The sequence below is a fragment of the Rhinolophus sinicus genome, linkage group LG09 (genome assembly GCF_036562045.2).
Source record: "Rhinolophus sinicus isolate RSC01 linkage group LG09, ASM3656204v1, whole genome shotgun sequence".
Taxonomy (NCBI): domain Eukaryota; kingdom Metazoa; phylum Chordata; class Mammalia; order Chiroptera; family Rhinolophidae; genus Rhinolophus; species Rhinolophus sinicus.
In genome coordinates, this window is record NC_133758.1 from 92,202,995 (window position 1) to 92,224,833 (window position 21,839).

The window sequence follows — 21,839 nt, forward strand, 5'->3', positions numbered from 1 at the left end:
CATCTTGGGAGAGATACTATTACATCTGGTTGTGTTTAATGTTTTTGTTATTGATATGGAAGAGCTGCTTAAAAGTCTATTAAATTAATCTCATGGGAAATACTGTAGACTACAAAGGCATATGAAAAGCACAGTACAAACAGGATTACAGGAAGGAAATTGTATTTTCGTTGGACTGTAATTGCCAGCCCAATTTTTTTACTGGAAAAGAGACAGACACTGTCTCCCAACACTCCCCCACCCCCAGCCAGCACAGCATAGAGGACTAGTAATTCCAATTGAAAAATATAGGTCTGGCAATTTATATAAATTCAATTTACTCTTCACAATAACATTAAGAGGAGGTGATATTAGGGTCATATTAAGATGGGAAAGTTGAGTCAAATAATTTATCAAAGTGTCTTTAGTTGTGCTGTCATGGCTGCCTCAATGTCCTGACTCAATTGAAAACGTTTACCTTTAATGGTCATTTTGACTTTGGGGAACAGCCGGAAGTCACATGGTGCCAGATCCAGGGAATAAAGTGGATGAGGGCACACCATAATGTTTTTATTTGACAGAAATTACCAGAAGCAATATGTGACAATGAGCATTGTCATGATGGAGGATGGAGTAAAGACACTCATGAATGAGGACTTCCAAAACTTCTTTAGAAAGTGGCAAGAACGATGGAATAAGTGTGTTGGAAGCGAGGAGGAGAATTCTGAGGGGGATTAATGGCAATGTGTCTTTTACTGTAATATTTTTTTAAAATTAAACATTCACTCCTATCTTTTGATCACTCCTTATAGATATTTACTGACCAAAAGAGATTGCCTTTGTTGGCAATTATTTTTGAGCTATTCTTATGGACTTTGCCAGTAGCATTTACAAATATATCCACAATGAGTCAATAATTGAAGAGCTTCATACTTTTGAAAAAGAATTCAACGTGAGAAGAGAGGCATTTGGAACCAAGCTTGATGAAGAAAGTGGTTGATCAAAACTGGGTTTAATTAAAGTGATGAGGTTAATTTTTGTGAATGACTCATGGTTTCGAGAACAGTTCCCATATTTGGGATGATGGTAGAAATTCAGCTGCCAAGAACTTTGCCAGGGACTTTACATACTTACTCTCACGTATGCCGAGGGCAATATGGGGGGTGAAAACACTGTTTTGGCATTGATGACTTCGAATAATTGGTGGAAAATCAGTGTCTACTAACTTATAGTCATATGTTGTTATCTTTGATCATCAGATTTTAATTGTATACCAGAAAGGGGCTGGAGCTGAGGGATGCTTTCTGCAAATACAGATGTCTGCTGATGAGGAGGCTCAGAGGCCTTTCATTTATCCACATATTTGGAACTGCCTTGCCAAAGGGACAATGTTGGGAGGGAATGGTATGAAAAGAAAGGCATGCATCATTCTAGAGAGGCTAGGAAGGATTTTGCATGATAAAGACCAGTTTCCCTGGTCTCAGGATAGAACAATTGTAAGGGAGCTTTGAGGCACACATTGCTGGAAGGTTTTTCAGATTTGGCCTCCCTTAGCTGTGTGACCCTCTCCTTAAGGATACATTGTCTCCTGGCCATCTTCATGCTTGACTTGAACTCTTTCAGCAGTCTCTAGACAATAAAGGCCTGGCTGCTTCTTTATGCCAGTTTCCCCAATGAATGTACTCCAGTTTAATTCTTAAAAGATACAACTACAGTTAAAAAACAAAAACATAGGCTAAAAATAGCACAGACTGTTAAGAAAGACACTTGGAATTAGCAAGCAATATTTTATTTTATAGCTTTATTTTTATTGTACTGCTTTGCCTTGTGGCTGTTTGTAATTACCCTTTTAGTGAACTTCTTCTTTGTTACTCCAATAATAGTCACTGTTTTCCTGGGAACTGGGTAAAAAAGTCAGACTGTGCGGTAAGTGGAGCACTTCTCCAACATTATTAATTTGCAAATGGATGAAGTGATGTCTTTTTGCCACCTGCTGAGGAGCAGTTGAGGCCACCTTCTTTAGTCACCCCGAGGGCTACTGTTGTCTGCAGGCTCTCAGGCAGCAATTATAAATGAGACTCCTCCTTTATGGGCTGATCAAGTCTTTATGTGATGCACCACAATTCTTTTTTCCTGGACACGGAAATCAAAGTCTCCTTCTAAACTAGTATTTCCATAGCCAGAATCAAACTGCCTTTCTCTCCCTAGAAAATATGTTTATTTCCATGTAAGAAGGTGATGTCAATCTCAGTTCCCTACAGCTGATTTCGAACTAATCTATCAATCATTTACATATCTATTACATCAGCTGCTGCTCGCCTTGATAAGAAATAAAGAATCTTGGCTTCAAACAGCTATCTTAGATATAATGCTCATTACACATACATATTTTCTTCCATATAGAAAACCTAATAGAAGCAAAGAAAAAAACCACACAAACAAACAAACAAAAAAAACCTGAGCCTATGCTTATTATTATTTGCTTCATTGAAGGGTTTTCTCTATTACTTGCTTTTCAGTAGCATACTTTCTGCACACTGCACTTAGGAGTTTAGTACTCATTTGTGTTTACAGAAGTCACCTGCAATGATGTTTGGGCTAGTGGGAATTTTATGTGACAAGCAAACGTTACCTAAATTAAGTAATAACCTTTGAACAGCTTTTATTTGTTGACAAAAATCATAAAATTGATTCGGTACCTGGAGGGGTGCTTATCACTTTTATAGAGGTGTTGTCCATGTAACAGAGTTTGAGAAGGAGTCAGAGTGGGAGCAGCAGCTGTTACATTTATGATGTGTTTTACCTCATGGATTGAGTCCACAGTATTAAGGAGAATGTTTGTTGGCTAAACTGCATTGGCTTACAAGGAGGCCTTTTGGAACTGTAGACAGCAAGGGGTTAGGAACCCACCCCGAGGATTTTGAATGCGATTTCTGCCACTTACATGTTGGACAATTTGGGGCAAATTATAAATGCCTCAAAAAACAACCTAATTCAAAAATGGGTTAAGGATTTGAATAGACACTTCTCTTAAGATATGCAAACATCCAAAAAGCACATGAAAAGATGTCTGACATCCCTAGTCATGAGAGAAATGCAAATCAAAATCACAATGAGATATTACTTCACACCTGTTTAAAAAAATTCAACTGTGTAAATTTTAAAATCCAATTGGCTTCCTTCAACATTTCAGGAATTGGGCAGCATCCCACATAGCAAATAAAAAGGAGTTCTAAGTAGTTGTACAAAATAGAAGGCTTTTATAGGCAGATAAGGGAAAGAAGTATATGATTTCCTGTTGCCTTACAGCTGCCAAACCATTTGTTCCCCCCCCTACCCCCGCGCTCTTCCCAGGATTTCACAAGGGAGTGCCTCAGCAAAACTGAGGCCCAATGGAATTATATTGGTCCCTCCCCTTCAATGGATTCCTTGGAGATGTGCATGTGTGTGTAGGCAAAGTTCAGGCTGGAACACAATGGGAACTTTCGGAAAGACAGCCAGCAGGCTACTAACACAGAGATCTTGAGATTAACCTCTTTAGAAGTTTACCAATAAAAACTACTCGTTGACCCGATTCGGAGCCAGTCCTTGAAGCTGCAGCCCCTTGGCCCCGCGTGTATTATAATTTTGGCTACTGTTTTTCTTAGCTCTGTGCTGCCCTTCTCCCTCCCCACAACTCTAGTTGTGCTGGACTCGACAATTTCAGGCAAGGGGACATAAGGGGTCTGTCATGCAGATTACCTCACTAGAGCTGACCAGGAAATTCCAGGCTGACCAGGTGGAGGCTAAAACTGCAATTAGGTTAGATATTAAGCTGTAGTTTGCTGATGGGCTTAGCGTAAGTAACTCCATTTTGGGCACGTTGTCTCTTGTTTAACACATCCATTAAGATGACTAGTATTAAAAAACAAACAAAAAAGGAGAATAAGGGGAGTGAGGATGTAAAGAAATTAGAACACTTGTGCACTGCTATTGGGATTGTAAAGTAGTACAGCCAGCGTAGAAAATAGATGAACTCAAAAAGTTAAATACAGAATTATTGTATGATTCACCAGTTCCATATAAAGCAGGGTCTCAAATAGATACGTGTACATCAATGTTCATAGCATTATTCAAGCTAGCCAAAAGGTAGAAACAACTCAACTCTTCATCTACAGGTGAATGAGCAAACAAAGTGTGGTATGTATACACAATGGAATATTATTTAGCCTTAAAAAGAATGAAATTCTGATATATGCTGCAAAATGAATTAAACTTGAAAACCCTGCTAAGTGAAATAAGCCAGACACAAAAGGGAAAATACCATATTATTGCGGTTACATTGGTCACCAAGAATAGGTAAATTTATAGATACAAAAAGTAGAATAGAAGTTACCAGTGTCTCGGATAAGGGAGACAAGTGAAGTTGTTGTTTAATGAGCACAAACTTTCTTTTTTGGGAAAATTTCTGGAGATGGATGGTGGTGATGGTTGCAAAACATTGTGAATGTACTTAATGTCATTAAATGGTACACTTAAGAATGATTGAATGGTGAATTCTATTTGTTTTACCATAATTAGAAACAAAAACCCATTTCCTTTTCAATAAAGTTAAAATTTATATCTCATGTTTGTTTAGCACTTAAATTGCATAAAGAACAAGTTATCTATTCGATGTGAAGTTTAGGGGTGCTGACTCTCCTGCCCTCGTACAGTCATTTCTGTATATAACTTTTGATTTCCCCAAAACTTAACTAGCCATCCCCGATTTGTTTCAGGATCCAAAATCCAAGGATACCAAAATCCATGGATGTTCAAGTCCCTTACATAAATTGGCATACAACAATGCATACAGTTGTCTCTCAGCATCCATACTATGAAAATACTATTTTCAATCCACGGTTGGTTGACTCTGCAGATGCAAATCCCAGGGATAAGAGGACCAACAGTACATTTACTGAAAAAAAAAAAAATCCATGGATAAATAAACCCGTGCACTTCAAATACATGTTGCTCAAGAGTCGCATGTACTTACTTATTTATCTTATAACTGGAAGTTTGTACCTTTTGACCACCTCCATCAGATTCTCCCAGCTCCTACATCCCTGCCTCTGGTAACCAACAATAAATCTGATCTTTTTCTTTGAGTTTGCAGTTTTTTTGTTTGTGTACCTGTACCGTATGTGTTAGGTTGGTACAAAAGTAATTGAAGCTTAAAAGGTTAAAAATAATTGCCAAAACCGCAATTACTTTTGCACCAACCTCATAGATATAGATATAGATATAGATATAGATATAGATATATACATATATAAAATTTCAAGTAATGTAGCTATGAACATAAAGGTGCAGATATTTGTTTCAACATAATGTTTTAATTTCCTTTAAATATATTCCCAGAAATGGAATTGTTCCATCATATGGTAGTTCCCGTTGCAATTTTTTGAGAAACGTTTATAATGTTTTCGACAGTGGCTGCACCAATTTACAATCCTACCAATAGTGTACAAGGGTTCTCTTTCTCCACATTCCTGCCAGCATTCATCTTTTATATTGTTCATACTAGCCATTCTAACCAGTATGAGGTGACATTTCATTATGGTTTTGATTTGCATTTCCCTAATGATTAGTGAGGTTGAACACCTTTTCATGTACCCGTTGACCCTTTGGACATCTTTGGAAAAATGTCTGTTCAGGTTCTTTGATCATCGTTTAATTGGATTATTTTGGGGAATTTTTGCTGTTGAGATGTATGAGTTCTTTTATATTTTGGATATTAACCCCTTATTGGATACATTGTTTGCAAATATTTTTTTTCTGTTCTGTAAGTTGTTTCATTTTGTTGGTTGTTTCTTTTGCTGTACAAAAGCTTTCAATTTGATATAATCCTCCTTGTTTATTTTTTATTTTTTTGATTGTTCTTTAGGTGTCTTATCCAAAAATTATTGCCAAGACTCATGACAAGGAGCTTTTTTACTATGTTTTCTTCAAGGCGTTCTGGTCTTACATTTAAGTCTTTAATTCATTTTGAGTTACTTTTGTGAATAACGTAAAATAGAAGACTAATTTTATTCTTTAACATGTGGATACGCAATTTTTCCAGTACCACTTATTGAAGAGAATGTATTTTCTCCATTAAGTATTCTTGTCCCCCTTGTCAAATATTAGTTTACTATGTATGTATGGGTTTATTGCATGTGTTAATCCATCCTTGCATCTCAAGGATAAATCCCACTTGGTCATGATGAATATTTTTTTAAAATGTGCTTCTAAATTCAATTTGCTAATGTTTTATTGAGAAAATGTTTATCTTTGTTCAACAGGGATGCTGATCGGTAGTTTTCTTGTAGTGTCCTTTTCTGGCTTTAGTATCAAGATAATTCTGGCCCTTTAAAAGGAATTTGAGGTGTTATCTTGAGATTTTTCAAAATAATAAACTATGAGAAGATTTACTTAAGGCAAATCTATTATTATGTCACTTTTCTGCCTTACATGGCCTGAAATTCTCACCTTGATATTCTTTAATTATCCTAATTTTAAAAAAAAGTATTTATGAAGTGGTCATGAAAAGCTTTTATATTCAGTATTTTACTATATAAAACATTTTAAAAATTAATTATGTAATTAATGTGAACCACCATTGTCTATCTCTGTCACTGCCTTTCTTTCTTTAAACTCTTTCTCATTATCCACACTTTTCAGCTTATTTGAATCCTACAGGTTTGTTTGTTTTTAATTAGTTTCAGGTGCACAAGACAAAGTAATACTTAGACATTTATCATTTATATCCCTCACACTGTGTGATCCCCCCTCCCTCATCCGCTATCCCTCTGACATCACACACAGCCATTACATTTCCACTGTCTCTATTCCTAATGCTGTACTCCGCTTCTTATAAGTATATACATACATGTATACATACACACACACACACACATATATACATATATATAGACACACACATATATATATACATATATACACACACATATATACATATATATACACACATATATATATACACATATATATATATATATATATAATCGTAGTTGGCATTCATTATTGTTCAGCTTCAGCTTCAGGTGTACAGTGCAGTGATCAGGCATCTACATTATCCCTGAGGTGGTCTCCCAAATGGGACAAGTGTCCATCGGATACCCTACAAAATCTTTACAACATTATTGATTACATTCCCCAAATTAATTTTCAAAACCCCGTGGCCATCTTGTGGTTATTGACTATTTTCTAATCCCCTCACCTTCCCCCTTATCCCTGCCCCCAACTAGCAACCCTCAGTTTTTCCTCTATGTCTCCAAAACTGTTTCTGATTAGTTCATTCACTTATTCTTTTCTTTAGATTCCACATTTAAGTGAGAGTTTTTTATTTGTTTGTTAGTTGATGGTGGTTGTCTGTGTGTGTGTGTGTGTGTGTGTGTGTGTGTGTGTGTGTATGTTCTTATTTTACTGTTATGTTCTCTTTCACGTTCTCCTGAAATGGGGTGAGCGTTAAAAATTAAGCACAGTATGGGACAAAGTTCTTGGCGCAGCTGCTTTCAAGGAACTACCGTATGTGTCATAAAACAAAGGGGATCCATTTCTTTTTCCATCTCATATCTACAGTAGAGCAAACTTGTGAATTATTTTGGATGTCCTACTTTTTAATCTTCTATTTTACGTTGGATTATTGTTTATGGTTTCTATTTGTCCATTGAGTTTCCCTATGTCTTGAATTATTGTCATATTATCCTTCAATTATTTTAACATAGTTTTCTTTAATTTTTTAAAACGTATTTGTAATAGCTGCTTTGTAACTATTTGTAGTCATCTTTCATACATCCAACCAGTTTCTATTAGCTTGATTTCCTTTCCCACATATTAATATATATATATATATATATTCACTTAACAAGTCTGTTGAAAACCAGACATTCTAATATATTGTAGTAACTCTGGGTTTTGATTTATTTTTTTCTAATGCTTTTTTGTATTTGTTTTTGTATCCTGCCTGTATTTAAACTGTGAAATCTATCTTGCTTATTGTATGTAGCTGCTGATTTTCTTATAGTATTTTTTTTTTTTAATCCTAGTTTCGAGGGACCCTTCCTTTGTCTGTGTATCAGTTATGAATTGATGATTTGGGCGGAGGTTGTGCTCAAACACAGAACCTGTAAGACTTCCGCCCTTTGACAAAATAATGTTGTGTAGGTAAAGGAACACATTCAAAGTTCAAGCAATTTTCAAGTCTGTCTCAGCTCTTTCTTTCTTCCAGGCTCTTGAGTTTCCACGTGCATGTGCATCACATCTGAGTCTGTCATGGGTATGGACAGAGCTTAGCTGCTACTTGTATGGTTGTCTTATTTACAGGGTCTTCCTGTCTAATTTATGGGCCATTAATTGCTTACTCCAACTAGGACAGCGATCTCATGGTAGCAGAGCTGCAGGATTTCTCAGTTGTTTCCAACAAAATTTGCTGTTTTCACTGACAACACTGCTGGGCATTTGGTTTTACCCTGTGCTCAAAATCAGATCCTACCTCCGCCAACAAAACTGCTGCATTTTCCAGCCAGTGCTGCCCAATTGAAACTACTGAACTGATGGACATGGGAGTGGTTGAAAAGAGGAGGGAGAATGGCCACTGTTGTTACCCAGAGACCTATCAGCATTCCTTATGTAAATACTTCTCAATACATGCTTTGCATTTGGTCAAACCCCAGAGGCCAGAAATGAGTATTTTTTATTTTTTATTTTTTGATAGTTTTTCTAGTTTTCCACTTTTGGTGCAAATGGATTCCCTAACTTCTCATACTTACTTTTGCAGGAAATCTTGGTCCATTCTTTTCTCTTTTTTAAATTTTATCTAATTTTATATTTACAGAAGAGTTGCAAAGATTGCAAAGAAGCATTCCTGTATAAGTTACACCTTCCTTCCCCTAAAGTTAATATCTCATACATATAACCATGGAGTTAAGAAATTAACATTTATACAATCTTTAGACTTTATTTGGATTTCAACTGATTTTTATCCCCCCATTGATGTCCTTTTCCTGTTTCAAGATGAATTCAGGGTACCTTGTGGGATTCTGTTGCCATCGCTCTTTATCTTCCAATATATGATAGTACCTCAGTCTTTTTTATGAAAGAATTTGGCACTTTTAAAAATGACTGCTCAGGTGTTTTGTAGACAGTCTCATGATTTGGGTTTATCCAATGTTTTCTCATGATTAGACTAGGGTTATGGAATTTTGGAAGGAATATCATAGAGGTGAAGTGCCCTTCTCATTATATTATACTGGGGTACATGAGTTGTTACTGGTGATATTAACCTTGATCACTTGGTTATAAGGTCGTGTCTGCCAGTTTTCCCTTCTGTTGACTTATCATATTTTCCCTTTCCACACTAGATTTATTAGAAATGAGTCACTAAGCTCAGCTAATCCTTAAGGGTAAGGAAATTAAGCTACACCTCCTGGAGGGAGGAATATAAAAATTTGGAGATATGTTAAAACTACACAGTAATTAATAAATGATTTTAAGGAGGTTCTTTGAGGCTGTGCAAATAACCCTCTTCTCAAAGTTTTGCTCACTAAACATGTATCAGTGGATCTTGCCTTCAGTAGCCATTTCTGTGGTGTTCAGTGGTGTTATTTAAAACATTTTCTCATTCCTTTTACATTTATTATTTTAAATTCTTCTTTAAGGAAAAGTTTCCATTAATTTTTGAAACCTTTTTTTTTTTTTTTTTTGCCTTATCGACTTTAGAATACCATTCCCCAGATTCTCCATGAATTTTACAACTGTCTAGAACATCTTTCTCTTCCTTTGTTAGCAAATAGCTTCTCCTTAAAGAATCAGTGAAATGCTCCTACTGGGACCTATGCTCTTAACCACTACATCATATTATATCTAGTATACAACCTCATTTGATTTATCCTGAACATGAGAGTATTATAGTTTTTTTCCTTCCTTAGGAAAATGCTTATGCTATGGGTTGAATTGTGTCCCCGAAAAGGATGTATTGAAGTCCTAATCCCCAAAACTTTAGAATATGACCTTAGTGCAGGGTTACTAAGCATGTAAGTAGTTAAGATGAGTTTATACTAGAGTAGAGTGGATCCTTTATATCCAATATGACTGATATGACTGGTGTTTTCATAAGAAGAGGACACAAAAACACACAGGGGAGAATGCCATGTGACATCAGAGTCAGAGGCTGAAGTAACATAGCAGCAAGCCAAAGAATGCCAAGTGTTGGCAGTAAATCATCAGAAGGTAGGCCAGGAAAGATTTTCCCCTACAAGCTTCAAAGGAAACATGACCACGCTGACATCTTGATTTTGAACTTCTAGGCTGCAGAACTATGAGACAATAAATTTCTGTTATTTTCAGCTATCCAGTTTGTGGTAATTTCCATGGCAGTCCTAGAAAACTAATGTAGCTTGCAAGAGAGTTTAGACTAAAATGTGAAATATTAAGTTAAATTTGTCACAGAATCTTTTAATTTTAAGAACTTAGAGAAAGGCTTTTTTGTATTTTGGCATATAGTTTTGTTTTAAAGATCAGTTATTACATTCAGATGATCTGTGGTATATTTATGTGACCTGCCAGTGAGAACAAGTGTCATTTTAAGAGATGTATAGACTTTAGACCTATCGTAAAGATGTTTCCTAACATGGCCTTCAATTATGGTTAAGGTGAAAGGTAGCTTCCTGTTGATTTCACTGTTAAGGAACAATTTAACTAGAAAGTGAAAAAAATTATCTGCATGCCTTTCAAAACAGTCATTCATTGAAAGTGGCTTGTTTCTGTATAGTTATACATATTATTGAAATGAGTGAAACTCATAAAGAGTGAACAAGAGTGCTTGTTTTAAATGAAGGATTTAGAAATGTATTATAATTCTAATGACCAGTTGCTAAGTAATTCTATCACTAAATCAATCCATTTTTTAATGTAACCAACACTTACTGATTATCCAGTATATGCCAGGCACAGTGCAAGGAGCTGGAAATATACATATCAATTAAGTGGTCTCATATTCTTCATTTAATATTTAAAAAACAACTTAAAATAGTGGAAATAAAATAGCTAAGAATAACAGCAAAGTCACTAATGTTTGCCATCCTGTGAATTTGTGAATGGTTGAATTGCATCCTTCATTTCAGCTAACAAAAAAGTTCTGCATTTTAGGGGAATTCACCAAAGTTGCATGCTGCATATGAGGAAAAAACACACACAATAATTTGTAATTAAATAATGGGATTAGATCTATTTCAGATCCTGATAATATGGTATTAAAGTACAACATTGCAATGGTGTGAAAATAGTAAAAAAGGTTCAAATTAATGTACAACTTATTCAGACTACATAGGAAGAAACACAACAGGAAAGAGAATACACCCTTTTGGAGAAATGTGAGGCAGGGAAAGAAGAGAGGGTTTGATGAAACTGGGGTGGTGGTGGTGGGGAGTCACACTTCTAAATGGGCAAGTCAACAGTCTTTGAACAATTGCCAGTAAAAACTGAGAGTGAATTATGCAGAAATCTAGGAAGAACTTTCCAATCAGATCTGCTAGTAAATTCAAGTCCCTGAGGCAAGAGCCTTGTTTTAGAGGAATTTCAACCATTTTAGAGGAATTTCAAGGAGGCCAGTGGAGCTAACCGATTAATAGAGAAAGAAAGAGGTGAAGTCAAGGAGCTGGTGAAGAGTAACTGGATTACGTTAGGACGTTATTGACTGTCCTAAGGACTTCTGTTTTACTCAGAGACAGGAAACCACTGGAAAATTTGAGGAGAAAAATGAAGTGATAGTCAAAGAAATGATAATACATGTAATACTAGAAATAGTCTGCTTTCTTTCTCCAGGTATTAAACTCAGGTAGAGAAATCTAAGAGGGAGAACTGAGTGTGAATTGTACCTCTGTGTAAGTGACTTTATTTTCCTCTTTCGGTATGTTTAGAACCTTTCCGGAAATACGTTTTTTGTTTTGTTTTTTTGTCACTAAATCACAGAGCTGGGCTCTGCTACCTCAAAACTATGTTTAAACTTGATTATAAGACAGCTACTAGATATGACGGCTGTAATAACATCCTATCACCATTAGACATAAAAGCTGATGATAATTACCACCCCATCTTCATATGTACTGTATCATTTTCTGCAATACATGTTCTATTGCTTGCTGCTTTAGGAAACCAAATTTGTTGGATTTTGGACATGATCGAGATGTTATTTTGGATAGTTTTGAATATTTTATACTCTGTGATTAGTAAGGAAACCATGCCTTAACTTCCACGGTTTCTTTCCATAAACCCTGCTAAATGTCACCGTGTTAATTTCTGCCTTGTTTTTCTATTGTAAATGGAAAATCTAAGTAACCAATAATGATCTAGGTGTAAAATATGGCATTTGGCCTAGTGATCTTCTGATAAATTTTCAAATACGTAGTTTTCATTGTTGTGTCACATTGTACAGTGAAGAGTGGTATACTTTTAGGTATGTATGAGTGAATGTAAATGACGGCTAATGGAATTCGGAATGTAAATAAGTTGCTCCTGCAGACTCAGAGACAAAGCACCTCCAAACTCAAAAGGCTTCCACACTTTTTTTTTTTTTTTTTGCCCCAGTCTGGAGTTAACTTTTCTTTACCAAAACACATAGGGAAGGAAAGGTAACCAGAACATGAGGAATTACTTAGCAAATAACAAGAATCAAATTCTTAGCCATTGGTGCATCTAGGTTAAATAATTAGAACTCTAAGATATATGGGGTCTAGGATGCCAATAGAAAATGTACCTCCTGTCCTCATCCTTCATTCATGACAGGCATCATTAAAGTACCAATGTCATTTCCTTCATGATTGAAAATAGCCTCAAAATCTTTCATTAAAAAAAAAGAAAGGAAAAAGGAGGAAGGAAGGAGGGAGAGAGGGAGGGAGGGAAGAAAGGAAGGAAGAAAGGAAGAGAAAACACTTCTAGCAGCCACGGCTGATTAAGGGGACTCTTACGATTAAAACCTTTTGCTGTTCTTGACCTAGAGCAGTTTCTCAACATCCACACTGTTGGCATTATGAACCAGATACTTCTTTGCTATGGGGAGGCTGCTATGGTTGTATTGTAGCGTGTTTAACAGCATCCTTGGCCTCTATTGGCTAGATGCCAGTAGCATCTATGGGAGAAATAGCACACTTCTCCCACTCCCCACATTATGACAATTAAAATGTCTCCGGACAACATTGTCCTGAGTTGACAACAATTGTTCTAAAAATAGATATATCTTATCAGTAAAATAATTTAAAGAGAAACATAGCACAAAGTTCCTAAAATCAGCTTTCTAAACAGTTGTTTTAACTTTTCCAATTTCATATCCAGGCATCATCTGTTTCATAGCTTTTGCTTAGGAGTTCTTGATGAGTTATTAAAAGAAGATATTTGGTTATTAAAAATAATCAACACCTTAACATATATCTCAGGCTGATGGCAACTTATTCAATGCATAGGTCTTTGGATTAGGTGAAGGAAAATAGTTTTACATTGATCCACATATGTACATTTCTCTCTGGAGATACACACACACACACACACACACACACACACACACACACACACATTGCCCTCTGTTGATTGACTTGATTCTTATTTGAATTTCAAAAGTAGTTTTTAGTCTGAGGTTTTATAAAAGAAATTTCAATGGATGGTAACAGTATCTGAATAGCTTATTCTGGAGACCAATAGAGAAAGGGGACTGTGAAATCTCTACAAATTATGTTATGTTTTGCTTTACCTTTTTTTTTTTTTTTTTGGCCTGTTTAGGAGCTTCTATTACTTTTTAGAAAGGTAATATCTTGCAAAGAAACTGTAAGAACATGGGTTAAATAGAATGTTTGTCCTCTCTTTAATAGTCACATGTTTCTCCCATGCATAAAGCTTCTTATGTAATCAGTGGAAGTCCTGTGCCAAGAGAGAGACACAATAATGAGAAGGGAAGATGAGCATCAAATTGAAATTGTGGTTTTTATTATTTTTGTAACCATAGTGATAGCAGACCAAAAGAGCACTTTAAAATAACATTCAAAAAGGAATTTGGGATAAATCTTATTTATTAAAATGCTTGATAAGTATAACATTGTTACATCTGGAATAACAATATTTTGTTGCTGAACATTTTGGGCTTTAACTCATTGACTATTTTTTCACCTTTCTCTTTCCAAAATTACAGGTAGCAGCTTTAAAAAAAAAAGGATTTTTAGAGAATTCAGTTAATTAATTAAAGGAAAAAGTAGAAACTGAAAATCATTAGAGAAAGGGAGAAAAATATTAATAATACAAGTACATAGAATTAAATAAAATTTTTTCTGAACTTCCCACTAATCCTGGTATAAACACATAAAATTATTCTTCTGAAATTATACGTATGTTTTTATTTAGACAAACACGTGTTTTGTTTTGTTTTAAATGTCTATTTCAACTTTGATTTAATGGGTTGATATTGCATTGAAGGTTTTAGAAAATATGTCATTCAGAACTGATGCTTCCTTTTGTAGAGGAACTTGAAGAACAGTGTGGAATGTGATCTGTGTTAACATTTAGGGCTTAAAAATCAGAAAGAAGAGTTTAATCCTAAAATATATATTTATGTTGACCACATGTCTTAGTTTACTTAGTATGATCCAGGTTTATGCCTCCATCTCCTTCCACTTTCAAAGTGTCTTATTTTTAAGAATAATGTGTATGGTTATTTTACAAACTTTCTCAAAACCTCTGGAGGAAAGAAAACCATAAAACATGAATTTAATCAATCCTAAAGTAAAACAGATGACTAAACTGTAGTTTTATAGCCTAGAGATCAACTAGGACATAGGCTGGAATGGAACTTTTGAACAGTAACGATTATTCCAATGTATTGTACTATTTTTAATTGAAAATATCATCAGTCTTTATACACTGTATGGCTAAAATGCCATAATCACCTTCTCTGTTGCTAGTCTCCATTCCAGGATGCTCAGCATGTTAATTTCTGGCTCTTATTCTGGGCAAAAACAAGCAATAACAAAGTTAGTTCTCCCACTTTACATTTTATTGACTATGTGATTCAGGTCCTAGGACTAGTAATGATCTAAAGGAGTGAGATGCCATTTTGTTGTAGGAAAGAAAATGTTGTAAATATTATTATTATTATTATTATTATTATTATTATTATTTTAGTAAATGAGGGACAAATAACAGAAAATAACAGCAACATGATTTTTTTATGAAGAATCCTTCAAACCATGAAACAATATTGTTAGTTATAATAACATGTGATTTACCTTTTTTCACTGAGATTTTCCTTTAAGTGATAATGAAATCTTACCTGTAGATGTGAAACTAATTAGTGTAGGTTAGGAAAAAAAATGACTGGCAAAAACAAACAAATAAATAAAAATCAGAATGTGAAAAATAAAACATTAAATTTAAAAATAAGATACTGACAAAATCGAATAATTAAAAAAGCTTTTAAATTGCCGGTATTAGCATTTATAAGTTCAGCATGACAAAATTCACCATAAACAAATTAAACATAGCCACTGATGGGAGATGTCTACAATGCTTATGCCTTGCAAAGCATTCATATTTAAACTTTAAGGAGCCCCTACAAATAAATAAGAAAAAGAAAAAAAAGATTTTATAGAAGTTACTCTTCTGTAGCTCTTTTATACAACTCTAATTTCAGGACAAGAATCCAATATTAGGAAATAGTGATACTCTGTTTCGGTGTGTGGCAAAACTGAGTCTATGACCATGTGTTGAGCTCATTACCCAAGACCTAGTACCCTATATCTGTGTTTAACTGTCTTTTATCCTTTTGATGTTAGTAATTTGGAAAGTCACACTGCCAGCTAAATACTATTATTTCTGCCTATTTTGAAAAACAAACAAGAAAAACCCTCAGACTATAAATATAAGTACATGTCAATGTTATAAAGAATACAATGGAACTGGCATTTTCTGGTGTGAAAAAATGCTTGATTTATATACAAAAATAATGTAACAGGCAATCTCCAATTTACTATGCTTAACTCCCAATTAGCTGTTTTTTTCCTCGTCTTTGCTGTTGCTTCGGATTACTCTCTATTCTTCCTTATTTTTTGCTTGTTTGCTTACTAAGGGTATCTCTTTCTCCCTTTCATGAGTCATATCCATGATCTCCAGTACCATTTTGTGGTACTCAAAAGTAGCAGAGAATGTGGTCAAACAGTCTTATCCCATTTCCATTCCAAATATGTGCCTTGCTGCGATTGGTCCAGATAATTTTATTGCAGGCTGTTCTCAGTCTTTTCTAAATCATTCTTTCATCTGAGGAAAGCAAAAGCTATTTTATATACTTCTTAATTTCATTACTATTGTGTTTGTATTAATATAGATATTGCTCCAATGGTGCATCGGTTTCTTCTGAAATAATATCTAAGATTATAATGCATCCCTTATTATTCATAAGACATTAAACCTGTTGAACTCTTCTGTTGTTTGTTTAGTATATATAAATATATTATGGAAACTATCCATCAAAATTTGCAGTGGCCTTAACAGTTATGAAAGCTATCTCTAATTACACCTGTCCAAGGCCTAATCAAATAAAGTGAGGCTCATTGAAAATCAAGAAAGACTTTTGTTATTAGCTCCAGGAAACCAACTTGGTTTCCTTCTTCATTTCCAGGGAATTTTCTTGTCTGGGTTTTGGACAGGATTTAGTCTTCTGTCTATAGTTGAAAGCTTGCCATTTGTTTAATGGGAAGAACTGAAGAACATAAAATCATGGACAGGTTTATCAGATGCATAAAGTGCAGGAGTTTAAATGGAGGGAAACTGGTTCCTCTATCTGGCAACTTCATGTTTTTCTTTTTTTTCCCCCTCCATCAACTTGCTTCTTGTAATATGAGATGATTTGTTAATAACACAAAGCTGAATTTGAATTTTCTGTATATAAGGGTATGTAATTTTGAAAAGTCAAGACCCTCTGTGCCATGAGTATTTTATCTGTAAAATACAGACAATTATAGCACCTACCTCATAGATATTTGTAAAAGTTAAGTGAATTAATACTTGCTAAGTATTTAGAATAGTGACAAATGTGAAATATAAGCATTATATAAATAATAACACATTTCCTGTCTATGTGCTTTTGCTTCCTTTCACTTTGTTCATCTGTTATTTGTTTCACTATCAATTTGTGCTTCCAGTTTAAGATATTGCTGTTAAGTTTTCTTCCATTCTTTTCACTGTTGTTCCTTCTCCTTCTTTCCTCTTCTTCTCATGTGAGTCTTCTCAATCATATTTATTTTTGATATGATCAGCACTTCCCACACTTCTATTCCCTTTCCTCTTGTTTCTCTCCATGCTTCTTTCTCTGGCCTTCTCTCCTCTCTTATTCTCATCCCGTCTTCCTTCTTTTCCTTCTTTCTCACTGTACTCTCTACTCTACACTTACACAATCACTAGTCATATTCTCCATGGCAGTACTTATTGTATCTTTAAAAGAAACTGAAAACAGTATTTGTCCATCTTATTCATTATCACGTTAATTTACTTTTGTAAAACAGCTGATGTGTTTCTTTGCCTGGTAGTAAGGAAAACCAGATTTGTCAATAAAGAAGTTGTAGATGCTCAGTCTAATGATTTTATGGAACTGATCATTAAAAAAAAACACAAAAAAACAACAACAAAAAAAACATTTCTAGTGATTCCAATCAATAGCTTCACAGGGCAGTATTCATTTATGTCAATGTCCCAGATCGTCAGATCGTCATCATCCTCTACAAAACAAGAAAAACGGCTCCATTAAGCCTTAATTTCACCTTTCTCAGGGAATGATTCTTATTTATTTATTGACATGATTGAGGTTACAAACCTTAAACTACTCCTATTTAATTCCTTTCATTTCTACTTGTTGCTCTATCATTCTGGCTCATCTTCTTTCCTTCCATTTCAGAAAAAGCTTCCTCCTTATTTCCAAGATTTGTCTCCACATATATTTTTATATTCTCCTCCTCTATTACTTTCATTTATTTTCTGTTCATAGTCCTCAAAAATTTCTGCTTTAGAGGCTCCCTCCCTAATTTTCAAATACATGAAAAGATCACTTAGTCTTATCTTCTTTATCAGTCACCAAGTTAGCCTTTCATGGATAACGTGCATACATGAGTGACCCATACACAATACTTCCACTTCCTGACAGAATAGTCTTTCTCAAACTTTGCAATGTGGTTTCTTCCATGTGTTCACTGAAACACCAATCTTGAGAGTCAACAACCTCCTAATTACCGATTCCAGTGGTGTTTTCTTCTGGACTTTATAAAATTTGATAATTTTGACTAGATCTTAATGCTTTAAATAATAATTAATATTTAAGAAATTAAAAGTCACACAAAAGGAAGTTAAACTCATTCATTATGTTTTTTGTTTGTAATATAGAAATAGATGAAAATCTTTTTCCCCTCATCTTTCAAACTAACCACCGAGAAATAATATTTTACTACCATTTTGATGTGAACTCCAGTAATTTCAGTAACTCCAGTTTTCTCTAGTAATGATGTCATTCCAGCTTAAAAATATTTTAAAATTTGTATTTTTACATTTATGATATGTATAAATGTAATATATAATATTATTAATGTATTTAAAATATATTTCTTTTTAAATCTCTTAGCTGATTATATTTTCAAGCTTATCTTTTATTTCTTCAAACATATACATCATTTTTATTTTAGAATCTGATAATTTCAGTATCTGTAATTTACGAGGGTATGTTTCAGTTGCTCTTTGTGTTGGTTGCTTTTTGTTCATGGTACCTCATTTCCTTGTGTGTTTGTGAAATTTCTAAACTATGAGTTTCTCATTTTTCTTGAAAATTTATTTATACAGATCTTTGAGGCCAGATTTCTAGATTGGTTTCTCCAGGAAATAGATTTGTTTCTTTCAGAATCTTGGGAGAATTTCACTAAAGTCCATTTTCTTCCTTCCTTCCTTCCTTCCTTCCTTCCTTCCTTCCTTCCTTCCTTCCTTCCTTCCTTCCTTTCTTTCTTTCTTTTTTGTATTTTACTTTTAAAAAAATGTTTATGGAAATGTCAGTTACCTATAATGAAGTGTGTATGTAGAAACTGGACTATGATTTATCAAAAGATGAACACACCAATCACCTAGGTTAAATAACAAGACATTATCAGAGGCCTGCTGGTGCCTATTTCCTCATTTCTGCCCAAAGACAACCATTATCCTAATATCCAACCTGCCAGTTTATGAACTTTTCATTTTAAAAATGTTCTTACTTGAACATAGAAAAGTTGAAATAATGGCAACCTGAACATCCATGTATCCTTTCCCTAAATTCACAGATTGCCAGCATTTTGCGGGTCCTTGGCTTTATCTCCTATTATTCATGACTTCCACAGTCATTAAAACTCATCCCCACCAGGGTTTAGGAGAAATCATCAGGGTGAAAGCAATCTTTGGTACTAGGTTACATCCGAAGATTCTCTATAGTACTTCAATTTGGAGCTTTACATCTTTCTTACTTTTGTGCCAGCTCAGCAATGCATTTACAATGATATTTTTAAAATATCTATTTTATATTATGTCAGTTGTTTCATTGGAATGTTGTACAGTGTATCTAATCAGCCATATTGTTGAAGCACAAGTCTGCTGAATGATACATTTTAGATGTAATTGAATAGGCATTGATTTTCAAGAAATGAGAGAAAAATGTATGAATAGAAATCATAATGAATGTGAATATCTCTGACATTAAAGAAATAGATAAAACTCTTCAAGTTCTTGTTTATCATGTATTTAATGTAATATTAAGTTTATATTTTGTGTTATTATACAAATTAATCAGATAATACTGGTAATATATCACTGTTATTTAATTCACCACACTGGATAGCTATTATATTCTTTCACTGAATGCATTTGAACCAAAATTTCCTTACTTGTTATTAAACAATACAACATATATTTTATATGTATTATACAGTTTCATATATACATACATATAATGTAGTTACATACAGATATGTCTGTGTATATATATACATATATATACCTGTAATACATATATATATATATATAACTATGTTATAGTTTTAGAAAGATGCTTGAAGATAATAGTTCTATAATTGATGTGTATTTTTTTATACTACAAAAGGAAACACATGCCATTCTTTGAGCTTTGCATTTATTTATAAAATATAAGCCTACATTTTTTAGCCTCTTAGTGTTATATATATCAGGAAGCAAGTCAAGGTGTTTCTGAAAAGAAAAAAACAAACAAAGCAAACAAATTTCAAGCAGCTGGCCCTGCTGAGGTCCTGTTCTCTATGGAGTACAAACAATTAGAGGGTATATAGAATATAACCAGAACCCTTAAGTGTAGGTCCTAGGTTTATACCCCAAAGGTCTTGTGCAGAGATAGCAGGCAAATAAGTGGCAAAAATTCACACTATGTTACTTCAGCCGGATCTCTGAGTGAAATACAATCAACACAGCATATGTCAGAAAGTAAAGCTTTCTTTCTATGTATGATCTCACTGTTATTTATATATTTTAGGCTTCCTCTTTTTTATTTCTAGTTTTTTTGAGGTATAATTGACAAATATAAATTATGTATATTTAAGGTATAAAACTTGATATTTTGATATAAACTGTCAAAGCCTGACCACAATCAAACTAATTAATACATCCATTACTGTACATAGTTACTTTTTTATTTCATTTCCTTTCTTTCCCCTATTTTAAATATTTTCTCCTCCCTTCCTTCGTTCTTTCCTTCCTTCCTTCCGTGTTTATGATCAACCCTTTCCCTGAATTTAAAGTATGCATCACAGTATTGTTCCCTACAGTCACCGTGCTGTTTGTTAGATCTCCAGAACTTATTCATCCTTCATAATTGAAATTGTGGACTCTTTGACCAACATCTCTGTATCCCCCACCCTTGTCCCATACTACAATGAAATATCACATCACATTTGTTAGAATGGCTATCATCAAAAAGACAAAAGATAACAAGTGTTGACAGGTAGGATATGGAGAAAAGAGAACACTGGTGTGCTGTTGGTGGGATGGAAAATTCGTGCAGCCACTATGGAAAACTGCATGGATGTTACTAAAAAAATTAAAAATAGAACTACCATAAGATCCAGCCATCCCATTGCTGGGTATTTATCCAAAGGAAATGAAATCAGGATCTCAAAGAGATATGTGAACTTTCATGTTTATTGCAGCATTATTCACAATAGCCAAGATATGAGAACAACCTAAATGTTTGCTGACATATATATATACACACTTGTTCCTATATATATACACACACAAGTGTGTTTGTGTGTGTGTGTGTGTATGTGTGTGTAGGGGCAATCCAAAAAGAGGAGCAAAAAGAGAGTAACTGAGGAGAAAGGGTATGGACATCAGAAAGAATGAGGAAAAGCAAATTACATATTGTGTAAAATGGAGTATTTCACCCTATTGTCTTTGGATCGTTCATCCATTCCAAATACTATTTTATACTTAATTACTTATCCATTTTCTCTGTAATTAGAGATAGCTAAGAAGTTGATGAAACTCTGGAAAGAGTGCTCAGACCAAGCTGGAAGAGGATAAATACTCCTTATAGTAAGGGTGAGCTTTTACAATGTGTTGTTGAAATGCGACCATTTTGAAAGTGAAAGGATGAGTAATAATTACTTCGATTAAAAAGGGAAAGGCATCCTTTATTCCTGTCTGGGGCAAACCAAGATATATGGTCACCCTACTCATAGGATATTATACTTTTCTTATGACTGTGGAAGTAAAAATAAAACCAGATATGTGCAAGTCTGAGCCCTTCCTTAACGTCGCAGACCCATATG

At 34.3% G+C, this 21,839-nt stretch overlaps 1 protein-coding gene across 1 annotated transcript in view; it reads left to right on the plus strand.

Annotated features, from left to right (window-relative positions):
* ARL4A (ARF like GTPase 4A) overlaps positions 1 to 21,839 on the plus strand; it is a 611,358-nt gene that overhangs the window by 265,313 nt on the left and 324,206 nt on the right. The gene's annotated exons all lie outside the window — the stretch shown is intronic.